Here is a 21313-nt window from a genome sequence, read left to right as displayed (position 1 = left end):
GCCTGGAGCCTATGAGGGATGGTGGAGGGTCTGGATGAGACGACCCAGTGAGGAGGTGGGTTTGTGCAGCTCTCTGGAGAAACCTATAGACTTGGTTGGTGTGGACTGGAGGGCTAGCCAGGAACTAAGGGAAGACACTGGAAGGAGATTGTGGCTCTGGAAGGATGACCTTCCACTAATCAGAGCTCTCCGCCAGTAGGTCGGCAGGCATGGCAAGGAAGTAAGATGCCTGCATCCCCAGGAGCATCCAAGTTCTAGCTTCTTTCCTTAAAACATCCAATTCTCTCCTTAATTAATCCACTGCTCAACTAGATTCTGCTCCTTGGCACCTGCTCTTGCTAGGGTCCCTAGGAACACAATTGTTAAATCCACCAGTCATTTTTCAGGCCTTCCTTGCTTCATCCGCTTCTCTTTGCAGCCTTCGCCATGGCAGGAAACAGTCCCCTGGAAACAATCTTATCTTTCTGAGTCTTCCTCCTCAGTCTCCTTCCACTTCTCTTGCCGTTGTTAAATACTGGCATTTCCAAAATCCCAACCTCAGCCCTCTCCTTGTTCTGTACCCCTTCCAGGAGGTACCCATTGTCGTGGCCTCAGTGACCACAGGCATACTGCTCTAGCCCTACACTCTCCCCTCAATCCAGATCTGAATATCCAACTGTCCACTGTGACTCCCTCATGTGTCCCAAACCACCCCAAATCAGCACCTTCCCATGCCCCCAACTTGCCCTTCCTCTATATTCTGGTCATGCCCTGAGAGGAGCCAGAACACAGGCCAGAAGCCTGGGGCTCAGCCTAAGCTTCTTCCCCATCCTCTCCTGCCAAACCCAGGTGCCGCGCTCAAGTGTGACTGTCCACTGTGTGTCCCCTCCCCTCTGTCAGGCCAGCTTCATTAACTCAGACCCTCATTTTCTCTTGCCCAGTCTCTACCAACAGCCTCCTGATGGACGCTGTGGTTTGGGTTTTACTCTCCTGCCCTTGGTACGCGCTAAATTGTCAACCAGATCACATCTCTCCCAGTAACAGAATTCTTCAGTGGCTTTCTATTGCCCATAGAATAAAACATAATCTTTTTATGATACACAAAGCTTTTTATGATCTGCCCTCTGATTATCAGTTCAGTCCAAACGTGAGGGGTGACCTTTACAAACATTTTCCATAACACCAGGGAGTTCAGTGTTACAACTGGTGTTACTACTGCTGCGGCTGTCATTTAGTGGACGCTGACTCCACACTATATGCTTTACATGTATTTGCCCATTTAGCCCTCCTAACAACCATGTAAATTAAGCATTGCCTTCCCTATTTTTAGAGGGGGAAAAATGAGACCAGGTGTTCAGTAATAAGTATGGTGAGAAGAAAGAAGGAACCCCCAAGGCTTTCAAGAATGCCTCTCTGGCCGTACCATTCTGCACACTTCTAGAAGCACAGAGTTAGCTCTAAGAGGATCAAGAGACACACTGCCCAATAGGAACTCCAAGTCAGAAGGCAGGGCTTTGAATCTTGCTCCTCCTCCTATCAGCTATTTGACATTAGACAAATTTTGTGTTTCTTGACACCTCGTTCCTTCACCTCAAAAATGGGGGTACTAATAAAAATCTCACTGAGCTAGTGTTAGGACTGAGTTGATATATGCAAAAACCAAACAAACAGAACATCCCAAAACCTCACCTAACACAATGCCTAACACACAGTGAACTCTCAATATTTGGTTAGCATTATCCTGTTGCAAATACAACACTTAGTAATATGATTTAAACAATCAGCTGATAGTAGTTGGGTACAAAGTCTTTGTGTTGTGCCATAGATTTCTGAGCTTGGCTTCTGATCTTCTCCTGCTTGAAGCTGTTGTAATCTTGTAATAACTCATCAAACTTTTACCCACTAGTTTGAGCACCCACTGATGATTCCTGCCTGAATTAATTATTATTATGATAGAAGACTTCTAATTCTATCATTCCTTCTATATTTATTAGTTTGGATTCTACTATAAAGAAGAGCTTTCTCTTCTCTATTTCTTCATACCAGTTTACTTATAGATATATATTTATTTATAATACAAACAATATAAATATATATAATATAAATATGTAAATGTTTATATAAATAACTTTAAATGTATGTTATATTTACATATAATACAAACTTGTTTATATTAATGGATTCTTATTTTATTCAGAGGGTTATAATCCATTACAATCTTTATTTGTTTTGATTCAAATTGTCCCAGATTTGGCCAGTAGAGACTCATTCAAGTTGATTCCCTGTTCTTTAGACATAGTCCCATCATTCTTTGAGCACATCTTTATTTTCTGTTACTACAAAATGTTTCAGTCTCACCCCGTACTAACTGAGTTCTCGTCCTGAAATCAGTCTCCAAAGTACGTACTTCTCCAAAGTACGGATTCCTTTCAGAGGAGAATGGAATTTGAAGCCAAATTTTGGGCACTAAGTTTGCTCATTGCTACTGGGGTGTCTTTGCTTTTAGGCTTTATCAAGGCCAGGGCCAAGAATTATATGCAGGTATATATACATATCTCATCTCAGGCCGGCTGGCTGGCTGGCCATCCATGTTAAAAAACCCAAGTTGATCCTCAGACCTCCAACTATAGTCCAATTTTACATTATCAACTGTAGCCTCCCTCTCATTCTGTATTTTTGAGCTCCCTTCTCCAACAAAATTTGTTTCCATTATCTACAATATATTTATTTGCTCACTCTAAAAATACACAGAAAGTGGTTTCAGAATGTTAGCTACAACACTGTAAAAAACAAAAAAGAATTCAAGATTTCTTGACAGTTCTTTTCAGCCAACAAAGCACGTCCTCAAAATACTATTTTCAAAAGTTACTTAGATTAGTTCTTACACACTCCTATTCATTTTTGTTTGTATTTCACTCTAAGGTTTTTTCCTGCATTCCCAATTGATTCTTTGTTTCCAAAGTCAGAATTATATAAAAGGTATCTTCAGAGAAGCCTTGCTTCCCCCATTTCTTTTACTGTATCCATCCCTCTCCTTTCCATCTTATTCCCACTCAACCCTTACAGTTCCTAGTTCATCCTTCCTGTTTATTTTTGCACCGGTGAGCAGATACGTGGATATTTTTTATTGCCCCTTCTTTTTTTTTTTTTTTTTTATTTAAAAAAAATTTTTTTTTTTCAACGTTTATTTCATTTTTGGGACAGAGAGAGACAGAGCATGAACGGGGGAGGGGCAGAGAGAGAGGGAGACACAGAATCGGAAACAGGCTCCAGGCTCTGAGCCATCAGCCCAGAGCCTGACGCGGGGCTCGAGCTCACAGACCGTGAGATCGTGACCTGGCTGAAGTCGGACGCTTAACCGACTGCGCCACCCAGGCGCCCCGCCCCTTCTTTATTACACAAAAGGTAGCATATTAACAATGGTCTTTTGCACACTTTTTTTTCACTTAACAATATATCCCATGAATCATCCCATATTTGGTCATAGAGATTTTCCTCATTTAGAACCAAATTTGATCCCAACACTTCACTTGCCTGAAAACCTTTGGTGGCTTCTCTTGGGCCCTTTTGGGTAGGCTTTTCAGCCAGCTCCAGAAAAACCTTTATCTGTGGTACAGCTCACCTCCTCATCTTCACTCGAATTCTCTCCTGCCCCACATGCTCCATGTTCCTTCCAGCAAAATCAGCCTGTGTCCTCCTAGCACCTAGCAAAGTACCCGGCACGTGGCAGCATCTCATGAACATTAGCTAATGGACTGACAAACACACCATGCCTTTAATCTACCTGGAATGACCCTCTTTCCTTCCCATAACAAACTACTACCCATACCCGGTTCTAGATTAAAAGTTCCCTTCTCTTCTATAGCTTTTTCTGACTCTTTGAGCAAACTCCGATGTTCTTCCAGCTGCGTTCCCTTAGAACACGCAGGTCCTCTAACTTCTCTGTTGTGGTGGCTGGTGGGCCCGTGCAGGAAACAGACACTTAAACAGATAATTAACACACATGATGGGAAGCGTAGTGGTACGGATATGTACAAGGAACCAGGGGGCCATCTGGTAGTAGGCATGCCAGGTGGGGGTGGAAGAGACTCCTGAAGGAGCTGAGGAGGAACAACGAGACAAAGGTGTATTTTGCAACAATTCCACAAATACTCATTATCACTGTTGTTCCACCGTAGCTCAGTGCTTGGCTTCGTGGTGGAAGAAGCTGTACCATTTACCTCCACCAGGAGAAGTCAGGGGCCTGGCACGCGGCCTGACTCCCCAGACGGTCACTGCCGACCACCACATTCGCTCAGGACGGCCCCTCTGGCTTTCCGCCTTTGGCAGAGATGGCAGCTCCCTCACGTGAGGTTTGCTCCAGCTGACATCGCTCAGCATTTCCCTTTCAGCAGCCCACTCGACACGCCCCTCTCAGAGGCTCTTTACAGTATGCACAGTCTTCTTATTACCACCCTGAATATCTTTCCTGACAGGAAAAGAAAAGGTACTAGGGTTTTCTAAATAATGCTCGGATTGGGTGTTGTCAGCCTTGGATGGGAGAAGAGTGTGTTTTATGTCCCTGTGGCTATGCCACTCTGAGCGCTTGCTTTGGCTCCCCGGGCCTCAGTTACCTTGTCTGTAAAATGAGGGGGTGGGGATAACACACCTTCTAGCTCTGCAATTTCATATCCCGGATCAAATTCTATTTGTTCTGTACAGATGTCAGCATGGAAATCACAAGTCAGAAGGAAGACAGCACATTCAATGGGTGTTGACTTGCACCCCAGGTCTCTCTATTCATCAGAATGAATCAGCCATAGCCAATTACCCAGAACAAACACCTCTTCATCTCCTCCCTGCTCTCATAAAAACATTAATTCATGAATATGGCATCAGATTGAGGGAGCTTATTTATGTGCACACGATGAGTTATAACAAAACCATAATGAGTACTTTTTTCTAAGGGAAGAATGACTAAAAGCTAGAAGGATAAGAACTCCTCTCTCTTCCCAGACTTGTGACGAGTCACATTTTGATAACTGTCCTATGTCTGGGCTTGTGAGCCTGCGGATCCTTCTTAAATTCTGGGACTCCTACGCTGCCTCTGGAGTTCAGTTGTAGTGTCACCTGCTCCAAGAAGCTCCCTTTAACTGCCTGGCCTGGGCTTGGCATGTCTTCTCTGCCCTTCAGTAGCTCCTCGGGCTTTTCTCCATTATGGCACTTGTCACACTGCAGTAGACTTGCCAACCCTTCCCTGTGAGACTCTGAGTTCCATCAGGGCATAAACAGTGTCTGCCTGCCAGCTTTGTGGCTCTAGCTACTATAAGATTTCTTGGGGCTCATTTCTTGACCAGTAGAAAAGATATTCTCAACCTTTTTTGACTGAGACCATTTGCACAGAGCAAAAGATCCTACCATACCTGTTTGCATTCCCAATGGGAAAATAATTTTAGTATTGAAATTCTAATTTTAATATTGGAATTGCAATTTCAATATTAAACTCTAAATTCAATATTAAAATTCTAATTTCAATATTAAAATTCTAAATTCAATATTAAAATTCTAATTTTAATACTAAATAATGCATGCAATTTTAATCTTAAAATAATGACCTGTAAATTTGTGACTATAATCTATAAACTTACAATAGTCACTTTATTCAGCCTAGCCAATTTAGGAGTTTTTTTTTTTTTTTTTAACATTTATTTATTTTTGAGAGAGAGAGAGGGTGGTGGAGAGAGAGAGAGAGAGAGAGAGAGAGCAGAGGAGGGGCAGAAAGAGAAGGAGGCACAGAATCCGAAGCAGGCTCCGGGCTCTGAGCTGTCAGCACAGAGCCCGACATAGGGTTCGAAATCACGAACTATGAGATCATGACCTGAGTCGCAGTCAGATGCTTGATGGACTGAGTCACCCATGTTAGGAGCTTTTAAAGTTGTTTGAATTCATTAATGAATTGGTTTATTTGGTCCCTTCTCCTTGAGTCTGGGCTGTGCCTACGATTTGCTTTAACCGAAGGAATGCAGAAGCGACATTGTGCCAGAGTCAGGTCCAAGCCTGAAGAAGGCCCAACAGCTTCCACTTTTGTGTGCTTGGGAGCATTGAACACTGTGCTTGGGAGCACAGTGGAAGGCTTCACATTACCTGGAGGAGAAGTGAGCCACTCAGCTGATGGTAAAAACTAACGCCCCCTCTGGGCGATCCCATTGAAGCCATTCCAGCCAGCATGCAGTCACTTACGCTGTCCTTGCTGTGCTGCCGGACATGGAAGACAAGAAGTTGTTTTGGATTTTACTGCCTTAATAGACATGATGTGGAGCAGAGATAAGCTGTCCCTGATGAGCTCTGTCTGAATTCCTGATGCACAGAATCATTCAGAACAGTAAAATGACTGTTGAGCCATCAGATTTGGAGGCAGTTAGTTATGTGGTCACAGATAACCAGGGCAACTACAGAAGCACTTTCGGGTGCAGAGTACATATGTACCTGTTTAGCAAGAGAATACGCATGATTCAAGCTTGAACTGCAACCTGTTCATGTCTTAAAATCTAGCAATTGGGAAATTATAGGCCTAAAATATTTTTGAGGCAAGTATATGTCACTACATGCTGTGAGGTTAACCAAATATCCTCCAAAAGCTAATATGATAATGATGAAGTTAAATGAACCCTAATTTCTAATTAAAAAGCAAGAATAGCAGTAGCTGAACACCACAACCAACTCAACGCAAGTCTGACACTGCAGGAAAGCAATGTCACTTTCCCGTAGGTCACAGGGTTCTAACCATCAAGCTGAGTGAGGAGGCAGTAAGTCGCTGAGTATTTAGAAGCAGCCAGACTCCACAGATAACTGAATTAGAGCTCCCTGGGGAACATAGTAAGGGGCTAATTTGAGTTTATGAACAGCAAATATGAGTAATCCCTAATAACTCATTTAATAAATTACCAGTGTATATTCCTTGTACAAACATAAAAATAGAAGTCTTGGGATTGTGTGCTACTTGTAACAACTTAGAGAGGACTTGCATTTAAGGACTTTGCATCTCATCTGCACCCTCAGACTACACATAAGAATCCCTGTTCTGGGGGCGCCTGGGTGGCGCAGTCGGTTAAGCGTCCGACTTCAGCCAGGTCATGATCTCGCGGTCTGTGAGTTCGAGCCCCGCGTCAGGCTCTGGGCTGGTGGCTCAGAGCCTGGAGCCTGTTTCCGATTCTGTGTCTCCCTCTCTCTCTGCCCCTCCCCCGTTCATGCTCTGTCTCTCTCTGTCCCAAAAATAAATAAACGTTGAAAAAAAAAAAAAAAAAAAAGAATCCCTGCTCTGGGGGTGGTATGAAAATGTCAAGCTGGACAAAGCTGTCCAGGTGGTGGGGGGTGGGGGGGGGGGTGCCGTGCAGGCTTCTGGGAGAAGCTGAGACCTGATACTCAAGGGGGGCTGCCTTTAGCACAGGCAGGCAGTGTCAGGCTGGGAGGCATTTACAGCCCAGGGGTATCATAGCTTGTATGTGGGACACTCGTTCATTTAATTGTCCACCCATTCCACACTTCACTCCAATGGTATGCCACAGCAGCAACCTCCACTTATAGACTACCACACATCTGGTGCTTTGCATGCTTCATCCACAATAGCCACCAAACCCCGTGAGGGAGCTATTTTTTTATGCCCATTTTACAGCCCTAACAACAGTCCCAGAGTGATTCTCCCAAGTTCATCCATCAGTAAGTGCCAGAACTATTATTTGTACCCAAGTCTGTTTGGTCCCAAAGCCCATGGTCTTTCCTTTCATTATGAGACAATAAAACAAGTAAGTGCCGGGCCCTGTGTTAGGTGCTGATACCATCAATAAGCCGACTATGGAGGACATAAACCCTCATCCTCAAATTGGAAGGTAAACTGGAAGCCAGAGGAAAAACCTTGGCCTGCTCCTGGGAAGCCAATAAATAGTATTTGAGGAAAATAACTACATTATATTAAACATGAACACAGAATAGAACAGAATGTAAACTATGCAGGAAGCTTGAAGTAAAACATGAGACTTCAAAAAAACTTGCTCTGGCACTTGGGTCATCTCTGTTCTTTCCACGTAGGAGAATGTAGTCTTGGCTTTGCTGCTGGGGGAGCTACAGTGGAAATGCTGAAGAAATGGCCTTGCAAATAGCAACACCAAGACCTGATGTAGCTCCAGAGCTAAGGGATGTGAGGGGTGCTGGGGTGACGCAGGGAAAGGATCATGAGTGGAAATTACTACTTAGGGAAAATGACTCCTATCCGGTCTCAGGGGGCCTTCTTCCCAAAGCATTAAACACAAGTATGGCATTGAAATTAGACCAGAATTTAAATCCTGGCTCTACCACTTGCAATTATGTGACATTAAACAAGTTGTTCTTCGTTTCTAAATGAAAATAATAGGGGCGCCTGGGTGGCTCAATTGGTTAAGCATCCAACTTCAGCTCAGGTCACAATTTCATGGCTTGTGAGTTTGAGTACCACGTTGGGCTCTGTGCCGACAGCTCAGAGCCTGGAGTCTGCTTTGGATTCTGTCTCCCTCTCTCTCTGCCCCTCCCCCACTCACACTCTGCCTCTCTCTCTCCCTCTCAAAAATAAATAAACATTAAAAATAAAGAAAATAATAATAATAATAATAATAGTAACACATGTTTCACGGGGGATTGGTATGAGAATTATTTGTATAATGTTTACGAGAGTCATAGCAAGTACAATTTCCTAATAGTGGTTCTTCAGGCATGATCCTCACACAAGCAGTTACTGGCACTGCTGGGAACACGTAAGAAAAGAAAATTATTCGCACATACCATAGACCTACAGAAATTTAGGGTGGCCCCGTAATCTGTGTTTTACAGAGCCCTGGAGATTCCAACGCATGCCAGTGTTTTGTAACCACTGCTTTACTTTAATGTAATGGACAGGACTGAGAGGAGAAGCTTGGGATACCAGGAGCTATTCCTTCTTAAGAGGGCCCTAAAGTAAAGCAGTCAGATCTCTCGGTTCTACTTTCCTGAGATAGGAAAATATCATAGGGAAGCCAGAGCCCCATGATTGCCAGATGCCTGTTATCCTGCCTTAGTTACTAAAATTCTCATGTTATGATTTATATTCCCTGCAGAATTTTCCTTTCTTTGCAATCTGGATCTATGTTTCATATTCCTCCATTTTGTGCCAAACGTATCATCTGGAGAGGGCACAGAACAGATAACAGGCGTTCGCTACCATAAAGTGAAGGGCAAAACCCAACAAACAGAAAATCCTGAGAGGGTGAGAATATGACAACTCTATTTCATGGTGCAGTTCACTGCTGTGTCAGAAAGGAAACTGTCAAGAGCTGGGACAGCACAAGACATGAGTATGCAGCTTGGCAGGTCTAGAAAAAGACAGCCTGTAAAAACACACTATGGTGTGCTGCATGCTTGTGTTGGTGTGTGTTAACAATAACCACGGACAAAACCACACCAAAGAGACAACATTTGTATTTGGAACAGTGTGTGAAATCACATTTAGCTTGGAAAGGCCCAGCAGACCAGGAGGAACTTGTGGTGAGCTGGGCCATGAGCATCCTCTATTTCATTCTCCTCTCCCTCCTCTGCTGCTTACCACCTCCCATTCTCTAATTCTCCTTTCTGTTTCTTTCCTCCCACTTCTTGCTCCCCAAGAAGCAAGAAACAACAGCTAAACAACAGCTGAACAACAGCTACTATTTATTGAGAATCTACTGCCTGTTCTACATGAACATAATCATCAAAATAATCTTCCAGAGGAAGAATTAGTATTGCCACCGTATGTAGGATCAGACTCCTTGCAGGCAGCTGAGCCACCATTCAAACCCAAGTCGGCCTGAATGCAAAGCACATACTTCTGGTTTTCAGATGTAGGAAGATAATTAAAACCATTTCTAGATTGTAAACTGTCTGAGGATCAATTTTCTGGCTCATCTGAGGAGGCCAGGATTTTGTTTGTGGAAGGGTCTTCCTCCACCAACTTCATAGAATAACAATAAATGCATGGATAATCATGCAATAATAATTAAGCACCATGGACAACGGCACCCGGGGGTGCTGACACCTCATTCTGACTCCAGACTACATGTCCCTGCGTGGCCCTCTTCATCCCAGAGGTGTCTAGGCCCCTGTTTAAGAAACACCTCATATATAATAGCTAACCTTTACAACATGCCAGACTGTTGCAATTAATTTATGTGAATTATCTGGTTGACTACTCATAACAACCCTATGAGGAAGATACAAATATCTTGCCTATTTTAAAGATGAGGAAACTGAAGCACAGAGTTTTAAGTAGCTTATCCTAGGTCATGTGGTTATTAACTGATGGATGCACGACTCAAATCCAGGTAATTTGATGCTGGAGGTTGTTCTTCACCAGTATGCCATGTGACACAAGATAACAGGGGCACTAAAATCACACAGCAGTACTTGGTGTCAGACAGTCATCAAGAAAATACAAATACATCTATAACAAATATATTTTAAAATATAAATAGTCTTATTTGAATAAAGCACAGAATCTAAAACATTTCATAGGGGACTCATGAATTCCAGTTTCAGAAATACCACAGTTTGATGGAGTTTTGGAAACTAGGAAGAAAGACACATTAATTTCCCAAGAAAATCAGAGAAGGTGGAGTGGTATGGCTTGGAGCCCTTGGGTCTACTGCTGGTTCTGACATTTAGTAGCCAGGTGACTTTGGTCAACTGACTTCCACTCTCTAGACCTCAAGTTCCTCATCTAGCAATTGCAGATAGTGGAGTCGTAATACTTAGGGTTCCTTCCAAGAGTAACTCCATTTTCCTTCCAGAAATGTTAGACACCAACTCTTTGCCATGACAGCATCTGTTGCCATCATTTTAGGCTGGGGGATGTCACTTGTTTTTATATTCATTTAAATTATACTTCATTGGATAGACACAATAGTAAGATACTACTGCCACAGTATCAAAACCAGGTAATATCCTTGTTGGTGAGAAAGCAAGAAAATGGAAACTCTCCAGCAGGGTTGGTATGGAAGTAAATTAGCCAATATAGCCCTATGTATCAATAGCCTCAAAATATCCATTTCCCTGCGATTTTATTTGTGGCTGAACTGTTCATAATAACAGAAATTCCAAACAATTTAAACGTCTCACAGTATGGGACTGCTAAATACATTTTGGTACATGCATCTAATTAAATACTCTGAAATCACTGAAATGCAGTAAAGAATTTTAAAAAATCAAATCCATGGAGAAATGTCTCATACAGATTAAATATCAACAGCCAAAATTTAGTTAAACTATTAAAACTATAACTATTTGTAATAGGTGCTGAGCTGTGCCAACCAGATCTTCTTTCGGGAAGAAGGATTTATTGCCCCAGCTATTTGAGAGTGCTGCTGGCACACAGCTCTTAGCTGTCAAACCTTTTTAGGAATTGCCTTAGCTGGAAAGAGTTGCCTTGCCTGAGGTCATGCCCCCTCTCTGGACAACCCACATCCAATTCCTGAATGATATGAAGGGGAGGGGTATAAAGGCCCAGTCTTCTCAGCCAAAGGAAAACAACCCAGCAGGGCCTTCCCAGTCCAATTTCTTCTTTTGCCAAATCCTGCTCTGTCCCTTCCCCTCCTCAAGTGGTGATCCCAAGAGCACTCCCTTTGAAACTAATAACCCTCCTGCACTGCAAGCTGCATCTCAGAATCTGTTCCCCAGGAAATTGGATCCACAACAACATGGAAATTAAGGGGAAAAAGCCTACATATTAAGTAACTTCTTGCTTAAAAAGAAAATGAAAACATGGAAGTATTACATGTCAATTTAGGAAATATGCAATTTGGTTATAACAATGCTTAAAGGACATGTGTGGCCTTAAATGGATTTCTTACAAAACCAGAAAGATGGAAAAAGGTGAACTAAACCTCAGCCCAAGAAGCCAGAAAAGGAAAAAAGAAATCTAAATAAAGCTGAGGAGGGCAGTACTAAAGGCTGAAAGTAATGGGCTTGTACCCAAAACAAGACAACTGGACAGTTCGTAAATAAGATCAAGAGTTCTTTTGGGGCCCCTGGGCGGCTCAGTCGGTTAAGCACCTGACTTTGGCTCAGGTTATGATCTCGCGGTCAGTGAGTTCAAGCCCCGCATCGGGCTCTGTGCTGACAGCTCAGAGCCTGGAGCCTGTTTCAGATTCTGTGTCTCCCTCTCTCTGACCCTCCCCTGTTCATGCTCTGTCTCTCTCTATCTCAAAAATAAATAAACGTTAAAAAAAAATTAAAAAAAAAAAGCTCTTTTATTGTTTTGAAAAAAACCCAATAAAATAAATAATTCTTTAGGGGGAGAGAAAGAGAGAGGTAGAGAGAGAAAGACTGAGGTAGAGGATGGGGAAGGAGAGGGGAAGGAAGAAAGGGTGGAGAAGAAGGAGAAACACTGGCAATATTAGGAATGCAAAAGGGGGCATAACTGTAAGTTAAAGAGATTTTATTAAATTATGAAAAAATAAGACAACAACTTTATAGCACTACATGTGAAAAACAAGATGAGAAAATTCTGAGAAAACATAAATTATCAAAAGTGACTCAAAAAGTAGAAAAACCTGGGGCGTCTGGGTGGCTCTAGTCGGTTAAGCCTCTGACTTTGGCTCAGGTCATGATCTCACAGCTCATGAGTTCAAGCCCTGTGTCGGGCTCTGTGCTGACAGCTCAGAGCCTGGAGCCTGCTTCAGATTCTGTGTCTCCCTCACTCTCTGCCCTTCCCCCCCTCTCAAAAATAAATAAACATTTAAAAAATTTTTTTAAAAAAGAGGTACAAAATCCCGACTAGTCAATAACAGATGAAACTGAATCAATATTCAAAAGTCTACTTGCCCCACTCTCCTGGTCTAGACAATATTACAGGCAAGTTCTAAGAATCATCAAGGAACAGATAATTAATTATCTTACATAAGTTGTTCCAGATGTTAAGTTACAGTTTATTTTATGAGGCCAGTATAACCCAGTTACAAAAATGGAATAAGGAGAGCACAAATAAAAAATAAATTATAGACCAACCTCCTTACTAAATTAAGCAACTCCCACCATAAACCCCCCAGATTTGGTATACTATTAAAAGGACAATACATGGAGTTTATTTCAGGAAAGCAACGAGATAGATCTAAATTATAAAGCCTATATAATTCACTATATTAACACAATGAAAGAGAAATTCATATGAACATCTTAATAAATTCAGAAAAAATATTTGATAAAATTCAATACCTAAGTATGATGGAAAAGCAAACACACACACACACACACACACACACACACACACACACACACACACAGGAGGCACCTGGGTTGCTCACTCAGTTAAGCGTCTGACTCTTAATTTCAGCTCAGGTTATGATCTCAGGGTCATGAGACTGAGCCCTGTTTGAGATTCTCTCTCTCTCTCTCTCTCAACCCCTCCCTCTGCCCCTGCCTCTAAAAAAAAACAAAGGAAAGGAAAGGAAAGGAAAGGAAAGGAAAGGAAAGGAAAGGAAAGGAAAGGAAAGGAAAAGAAAAGAAAAAAGAAAAAAAGACATCTCTAAGTGCATGAGAAGGTAAATGGAACATCCTTTACTTCACAATAGCTACTACCAAAACCCCACAGCAAACATCATACTTAAATGGCAAAGTATTAGAAGCACTGCCATTAAAATCAAGGACAAGATAAGGATGCACGTTATGATGTCTACTATTCAACAAACTACTAGAGGTCCTAGGCAATGCAATTAAATAAGAAATAAGAGGTGTACATATTAGAACAGAAAAGAGGAAGCTGTCATAATTTTTAAATGATAGGATAGTATAAAAACCAAGAGAATGAAACAAACTATTAAGGAATTTCAACAAAGTAATTGTATATAAAATCAATATTTAAAAAATGAATTGCTTTCCTTCACACAAGCAATAGCCATTTAGAAAATATAGCATAATAGAAAAAGATCTCTTTCAAAATTTTAATGCAAAGTGGAATGTTCTCAGAAATTAACAAGAAATGTGCAAGACCTTTATGAAAAAAATCTATAAAAATTTACTGAAGGACATAAAGGAAAATCTGAATAAATGGAGAAATCTATTATTCATAGAAAGGAAGGTTCAAGTTAGATCTGGTACTTACTATGTATGTGACCGTGGAAAAATTTTTAAATCTTAATCTATCTGAGCCCTAGAGTCCTCATGCGTAAAATGAGAATAATGGAATCTCCCTGATAGTTATTGTGACTATCAGAAGTAACAATAGAAGTAAATAGAATTTTAAAAAACTCAGAATCTTCTGCAACATTTTTAATAGTCAAATATATGTATGCAATCTCAAAAAAGACATATGAAAGGATGCACACAAAATATCATAATTAATACCTCCAAGGAATATATAAAAATTAGAAGTTGAGTTTCCAGTATCTGTAATGTTGTAATTATTTTAAAAAGGGGGATATATTATTTGTATAATTTTTAAAATATAAAGGAGATTCCTCTTTTCCCCACTATTTTGGTCGGCTTCTTTCTCTTTTCTCTGGCATAACCCAAATCAATCTTCTCAAAGTTTTCTTACATTGGTTAGAGATTGAAGAACATTGACTTGAAGATAGATGTACTTGAAGGTATTCATTCATACTACATATGGACGTGTATTGTGTGTGGGTTTGTAGTATGAACAATGTGCATTGTATGTCTTTTTGTACTTTATGAGTACTGTATGTGTATATGTGAATTTCAGTGTTTGTGAACTATGCATAGATGTATATACCACAGTTAAATACCCCTGAAATTTTCCTACACCAGAACTGTTATTCTGTACATCATAGTGTATTGTTTTTCAACTTGAAGTCCTGTTCTATCTTGTATTTATCTTTCCTATAAAGTTTGGTTAAAATAATGATGTTCAAAAGGCAATTATACTTGTACATTCACCCATCTCTTAGTATGTGTAAAATACTCTGCTAGGAGCTGTGGGGGCTTCAGAGATGAATAAGGAGTGATCTCAGTCTTCAGTGAACTGACGGTCCAAGGGGGATGCCACAAAGCTGCCAATAAAAGGTATAGTACCAGGCTGTATGAGCTAAGGGCTGTGGAGTTCAGAGACAGAAGAGCTCAGGGTACAATGATGCTCATGTGGTTGATTAGGAAGAATGAATGGAAGAAAAGACTCTCATTTACTAAATACACCTGTCATGCTTAGATTGGGGACAGGAATGGCTGAAATCAAAACGTCAAGACTCCTTTTTGTTTGCTCGTTTGCTTATTTTTGAGAGAGAGAGAGAGAGAGAGAGAGGTAGAGGGAGAGGGGAACAGAGGATCTGAAGCAGGCTCTTCACTGACAGCCCAGAGCCCAATGTGGGGCTCATAATCACAAACTGCAAGATCATGACCTGTGCTGAAGCTGGATGCTTAGCCAACTGAGCCACCCAGGCACCGCAAAATGTCAAGACTCCTAAACTAGGTCTAATTTAAGAGTTTCTTCATGCTATGAGATTATTTCTTACATTTTCAATTTCAATAAAAATTACAGTTAATGGATGCCTTAGCTCAAACTAATTAGGAGTGTACCATTTCATTTCCCCCATATCTTCCAAACTCATAAGTTCTCTTTATTTGTGTGTGTGTACGGGTTGGCAGTGGGTGAGATGTCAAGGGGCAAGGCCTGTGGGCTGTAAGGGGCTTCTCCTCCTGTTTTTTCACAATACAGGTTTCTGATGAGGAAAACAATGTGCCAACAGTATCCTACACCTGGAAATCTACATCCGTCAGAAAACAGAAAAGACTATCACCCTGGAGTCCAACAAACCCAAGTCCATACCTCACCCATGACATTTCCTGGATCTGTGGTCTTGAGCACATTAGTTACTCCTCCTTAATCTCTCTGAGCCCAAGTTTTCCCAGCTGGAAAATGGAAATAGTGGTATCACCTTATAGAGTAGGATTAGACATCATGAATAGAGACTTCCTAGCACACTGCCTGGCACATAATGCTCGATGGATGCCAACTGCCTTCCCTTCTTTATCAAATGCAGGCAATTGTGCCAACATTCTCTGATATCTTAAAATAAGTGCCCTCATATAGTGGAGAAAAGGGTTTAAGATGAGAGAAGGTATGAATTTAGGGATGGAAGAGAAAGATGATGCTTTCAGAGCTAGCTGTTTTAAAAGATGAAACATTATGGGGCGCCTGGGTGGCTCAGTTGGTTAAGTGTCCAACTCTTGATTCTGGCTCAGGTCATGATCTCACAGTTTGTGAGACTGAGCCCCACATCAGGCTCTGCACTGTTAATGCAGTTAGTGAGTGTTGCTTGGGATTCTCTCTCCCTCTCTCTCTGCCTCTCCCCGACTTGTGTATGCTCACTTGCTCTCTCTCTCTCTCTCTCTCTCTCTCCCTCTCTCAAAATAAATAAACTTAACAAAAAGATAAAACATAAATTTTACTTTCACCACTAAAAGCAATTAGTCAATAAAGCAGAAGACTACGACATAGGCATTTTGTGGCAACTTTTGCTTGCAATGATTAGGAGTGACTGGATACATGAGCTGGATTGGGACACTGGGGGGGGGGGGTTGGAGAGAGCACAGAATTAGTCTTTTGGCTGAATGTATTTAATAAATCATCACCCAATTGGAGAGGCTGGCCTCCCCGGGTGAATCACTCAACTAGACAAAAATACCCGACAGAAATCAGCCCCCACTAAAGAAGAAGAAGAAAGAAAAAAATCATTTGATTTGATTGACATTGTTTTGAACAGAGCGTGAAATAACACGCTGAGCTTAGTTTGGTCAGAAAGACATCCTGTTGCTGATGAAATCACATGCATTTATTCAGTCCTCCAACCATTTCCTAGGTGTGACTTTTAAATATATAAATAGATCTACTCTCAAACTTATCTTCCTCCTACCTCCACCTCCAAAATGAAATAACACAGACTTTCTTCACTTTTTCAATGGAAATGTCATTCTCCACATTCAGTGGGCTTGATAATGGGTATTATTTACCTTCGACCTCCTTCCTCCTCCCAAAATTTCAATACCAAATCAGAAACCAACTTAGCAATTCTTTTATATTATTTCTCAGCTCTGTTCCTTTCTTGTGATGGTACCCCCAATTTCTGACTAATTGTCTCCATCTTTGATCTTTATAATTGCTTCCCTCCATTTCAGCCCTCTCTGCGCTTGAGTCCTTTACCCTACAAAACCCACCAGTTTCAATTATTTACTTTCTCAAGAACCAATACTTGCCTCTTACTGACTACCAGTTTGTGTTCAACTGCTTTTTCCAAGCATTCAAAGTCCTTTCTCATCTAATCTGAACTGATCTCCCACTAGTTTTAGGCAGACAGTGAAAAACCTGGGAATAGAGATGATGATGTCATCCACTCTTTCTGCTAACAGTCGGGATTCTGGGACAAAAAGGAAGCAAACAGTGTCAATACTGGCTATCACTTTCTGGGCTACGATTCACCATATGCTCAATCTTCTACCTCCTCAGTGCGGGGGGCATGGATCTCCCTACAGGCTGACAGGGAAGGGGATTGAAGAACCGGGATAATACCATGAATATGTCCAAAGTGTGGAACTACTGGTAAAACAAAAACAAGCAGGACAGGGGACATGCTTGGTGACAAATACACCAAGTGTATATACTGTGTTGTATATATGTGGTTACAAAGAGTACTAGAAGCTGTATTTATGCACTGACATGTATCCATGGTCACATGGCTTTAGATCCAAAATTGGTTTATAATGGGGATTCGTGTCTCTGAAGACAGAGCACCTAGGATATCTCATGACTGAGCAGAAAAGGATGAGGAACATATGTTATATCATTGTGAGGATTTTCGACAGGCCACTTGGCCACAAGAAGGAAATGGAGGGTGCATTCCTAGCCACCACTGTTCTGCCACAAGGGAAGCTGGAGCACAGAAAGGGAACCTGTACTAGCTGAATGTCTGCAGAAAGGCTCATTTGGCTAAAAGCAGAGAATCAGACTGGTGTTTTTTTATTTCCCTTGTTGACATGGAGTAAAGAAATTTAATTGAATAATGTCCTCTGGACCTCATTCTGACCAACAGATTTTCCTCGCGTTTTCAACAGAAATGTCATTCACCACATTCAGGGGGCTTGATAATTGGTATTATTTACCTTTGACCTCCTTTCTCCTCCCAAAATTTCAATACCAAATCAGAAACGAACTTGCTAGGTGAAATAGGCATAAGAGATATCTTGAGAGAAAGAAATACTCCTAACTCAGAGGTCATGATTGTCAAAGAGAAATCTGGTTGTAAAAAAATTAAAAAAAAAAAAAAAAGCCAAGAATGCTAAATTTACACAAGAGGAAAAAGGAATGATTCTTAAATAAATAAAAGTGCCTGTAAGACTAATGCATGGGTTCATATCTGAAAAGGACACTTAGAAATAAAGAAAGTGCATACAATCATGGAATATATAGGGGGTAGGAGTCAACATGGGGGAGAAACAGGGGGACCCAAAGTTCCCTCATCCCTTGAACACAGCAGTATTGAGGCCAGAAGACTTGGAGTTCTAGGAATCTGGGCTACAGAGTGACAGAAACATCTCTAGGAGCCCACGGGGACAACTTGGGGGGCCATAGGTGCATGACTGCAAACTGGGAGAGATAAAACGGGAAGCCTAGGCATGGCAGGGAGGGATCCCCTTCTGTGGAGAGACAAAAGGAAGAGAAAGAGAGGCTGTGGAAGGGCAGGATTATATTTGGACAAGAGAAAAATCATGGACTGGGGAATGGAAAAAATGGAGAAAGAACCAATTTCTACCTCATTTTAGGCTTACGAGGCTTTCTCAGGACTGGGGCCAGCCACCCTGTTTGCGTGCCTGGGGAGGAGGAGAGCCAGCCCAGGGCTCAGCAGCGAGCTCAGAGGTGCAGTCAGAGAGAGCAGTCCCCTCCTTTGAGTGTGGTGGGAAGAAGGCATATAGCCGCTCCAAGGACAAAAGACCCTGCAGGTGCCCGCCAGCCAGAGGCCCTTTGTCAGCTGGCTGGGTGAAGTGACACTACTCCAGAATTGGGGTGCTCAGAGTGGGATCCTTTAAGACATCCGGGTTGGAATCCATCAGAGTGCCTGGGAGGTGCGGGAGACTGTGGACCAGGTAAAACTGGCCCACTCGCGCCTGCGCAGCACTGTGAGGATAGTCTGAAGACAGTGGTATGGGACACCCGATCCGGGTAGGAGAGACTGGGGTGTTGCCAGTTTTCTTCCCATCACCAACAAGGTGGGGCTTCAGGGGACAGGACAATGGTCCACAGTGGAGGCAGAACCTGTCTACACCAAACCATACCCCATCCATGCCTGGTAACTGCTATCTACCAGAATGAGACTGACACTGCCCGAACCAGACAGTCCCTCCTCCAGACCAGCGCAGCCACTGGTTCCTAGGCACCATCAAATATCAGTAAAGCAGTTTTGCATTTTTCTGATTTGGTTCTTGGTCCATTCTTATTTGGTGTGTGTGTGTGTGTGTGTGTGTGTGTGTATTCCTTCCTTTTTTTCCTCTCGTTTCTTCCCTTCTCTATTCTGGTTGTTTGGTTTGTTTAAGCAGACATTTTTTAATCTATTCTTTTTACCCTTTTTCTGTATCTCTTTCTTCTTTATTTTCCTCTCTCCCTCTCTCTGGATTAAGCAGTATAGTTTCTCTGATTCTCTGCCTGGTCAATTTTTTTTCTTCTTTTCTTTTTTTCCACTCCTGTCATTTTCCCCTTTGTATGGGATAAGGCTTCTTCCACCACCCTCTCCTTCTTATATTTTTTCCAGGGTTACTTCAATGAGCAAATCAAAGCACATCTGGTGGAAGGTCCAAACCACCATAAAGACTAGGGAGATAAAGCAACCAGAGTCACAACAGAGAGCACACAACACATTCCAAAACACCTCCTGAAGGGCCAGGCCCTGGACAGTGTATGACCCCTTTTTAATATAGTAGTGCTCACAGGTGCAAGACACATAACAAGCTATTAAAACACATAAATGACAGAAAACTAGCCAAAATAACAAAAGGGAAGAATTCTCCTCAAAAGAAATTCCAGGAAGAAACGACAGCTAGAGAGTTGACCAAAACAGATATAAACAATATATCTGATCAAGAATTTAGAATAATGGTCATATGATTAATAACTGGGATTGAAAAAAGCATAGAAGACAACATAGAATCTATTGCTGCAGAGATCAAGGAACTAAGAAATAGTCACAACAAATTAAGAATGCTGTAAATGAGGTGTAAAATAAACTAGATGCAGTGACAGCAAAGATGGAGGAAGCAGGGGGGGAATAAGTGAAATAGAAGATAAAATTATGGAAAATGATGAAGTTGAGAAAAAGATAAGAAAATACTAGACCACAAGAAGAAAATTATAGAACTAAGTGATTCAATAAAATATAATAATATCTGTATCATAGGAGTTTCAGAAGAAGAAGAAGAGAGAGAAAGAGGCAGAAGGTTTACTTGAACAAATTATAGCTGAGAACTTCCCTAATCTGAGGAAGGAAGCAGACATCCAAATCTGGGAGGCACAGAGAACTCCCTTCAGATTCAACAAAAATAGGTCTTCTCCATGGCATATCATGGTGAAACTGGCAAAAGACAAAGATAAAGAGAAAATTCTGAAAGCAGCTAGGGACAAATGGGCCTTAACCTACAAGGGCAGACACATAAGGGTAGTAGCAGAACTGTCCACTGAAACTTGGCAGGCCAGAAAGGAGTGGCAGGAAATCTCCAATGCGTTGAATAGGAAAAATATGCAGCCAAGAATCCTTTAGCCAGCAAGCCCGTCATTCAGAATAGAAGGAGAGATAAAAGCTTTCCCAGACAAACAAAAACTGAAGCAGTTCATGACCACTAAACCAGCCATGCAAGGGACCCTAAGGGAGACTCTGTGAGTGAAATGCTGCAAAGACTACAAAGGTCCAGAGACATCACCACAAACATGAAACCTACAGATAACACAATGACACTAAATCCTTATCTTTCAATAATAACTCTGAATATAAATGGACTAAATGCCCCAACCAAAAGACATAGGGTATTAAAATGGATTAAAAAACAAGATCCATCTATATGCTGTCTACAAGAGACTCACTTTAGACCTGACGACAACTTCAGATTGAAAGCGAGGGGATAGAGAACCATTTATCATGTTACTGAAAGTCAAAAGAAAGTTGGAGTAGCCATTTTTATATCAGACAAACTAGATTTTAAAATAAATACTGTAACGAGAGATGAAGAAGGGCATTATATCATAATTAAGGGGTCTATCCACCAAGAAGAGCTAACAATTGTAAATGTTGAGGACCCCAATGTAGAAGGAAGCATCCAAATGTATAAA

At 41.6% G+C, this 21313-nt stretch overlaps 1 protein-coding gene across 13 annotated transcripts in view; it reads right to left on the bottom strand.

Annotated features, from left to right (window-relative positions):
- Nucleotides 1–21313, bottom strand: part of DGKG (diacylglycerol kinase gamma) — a 213030-nt gene that overhangs the window by 172057 nt on the left and 19660 nt on the right. The gene's annotated exons all lie outside the window — the stretch shown is intronic.

The sequence above is a fragment of the Leopardus geoffroyi genome, chromosome C2 (genome assembly GCF_018350155.1).
Source record: "Leopardus geoffroyi isolate Oge1 chromosome C2, O.geoffroyi_Oge1_pat1.0, whole genome shotgun sequence".
In the NCBI taxonomy this organism is placed as follows: domain Eukaryota; kingdom Metazoa; phylum Chordata; class Mammalia; order Carnivora; family Felidae; genus Leopardus; species Leopardus geoffroyi.
This window is presented reverse-complemented; position numbering and strand designations above follow the sequence as displayed.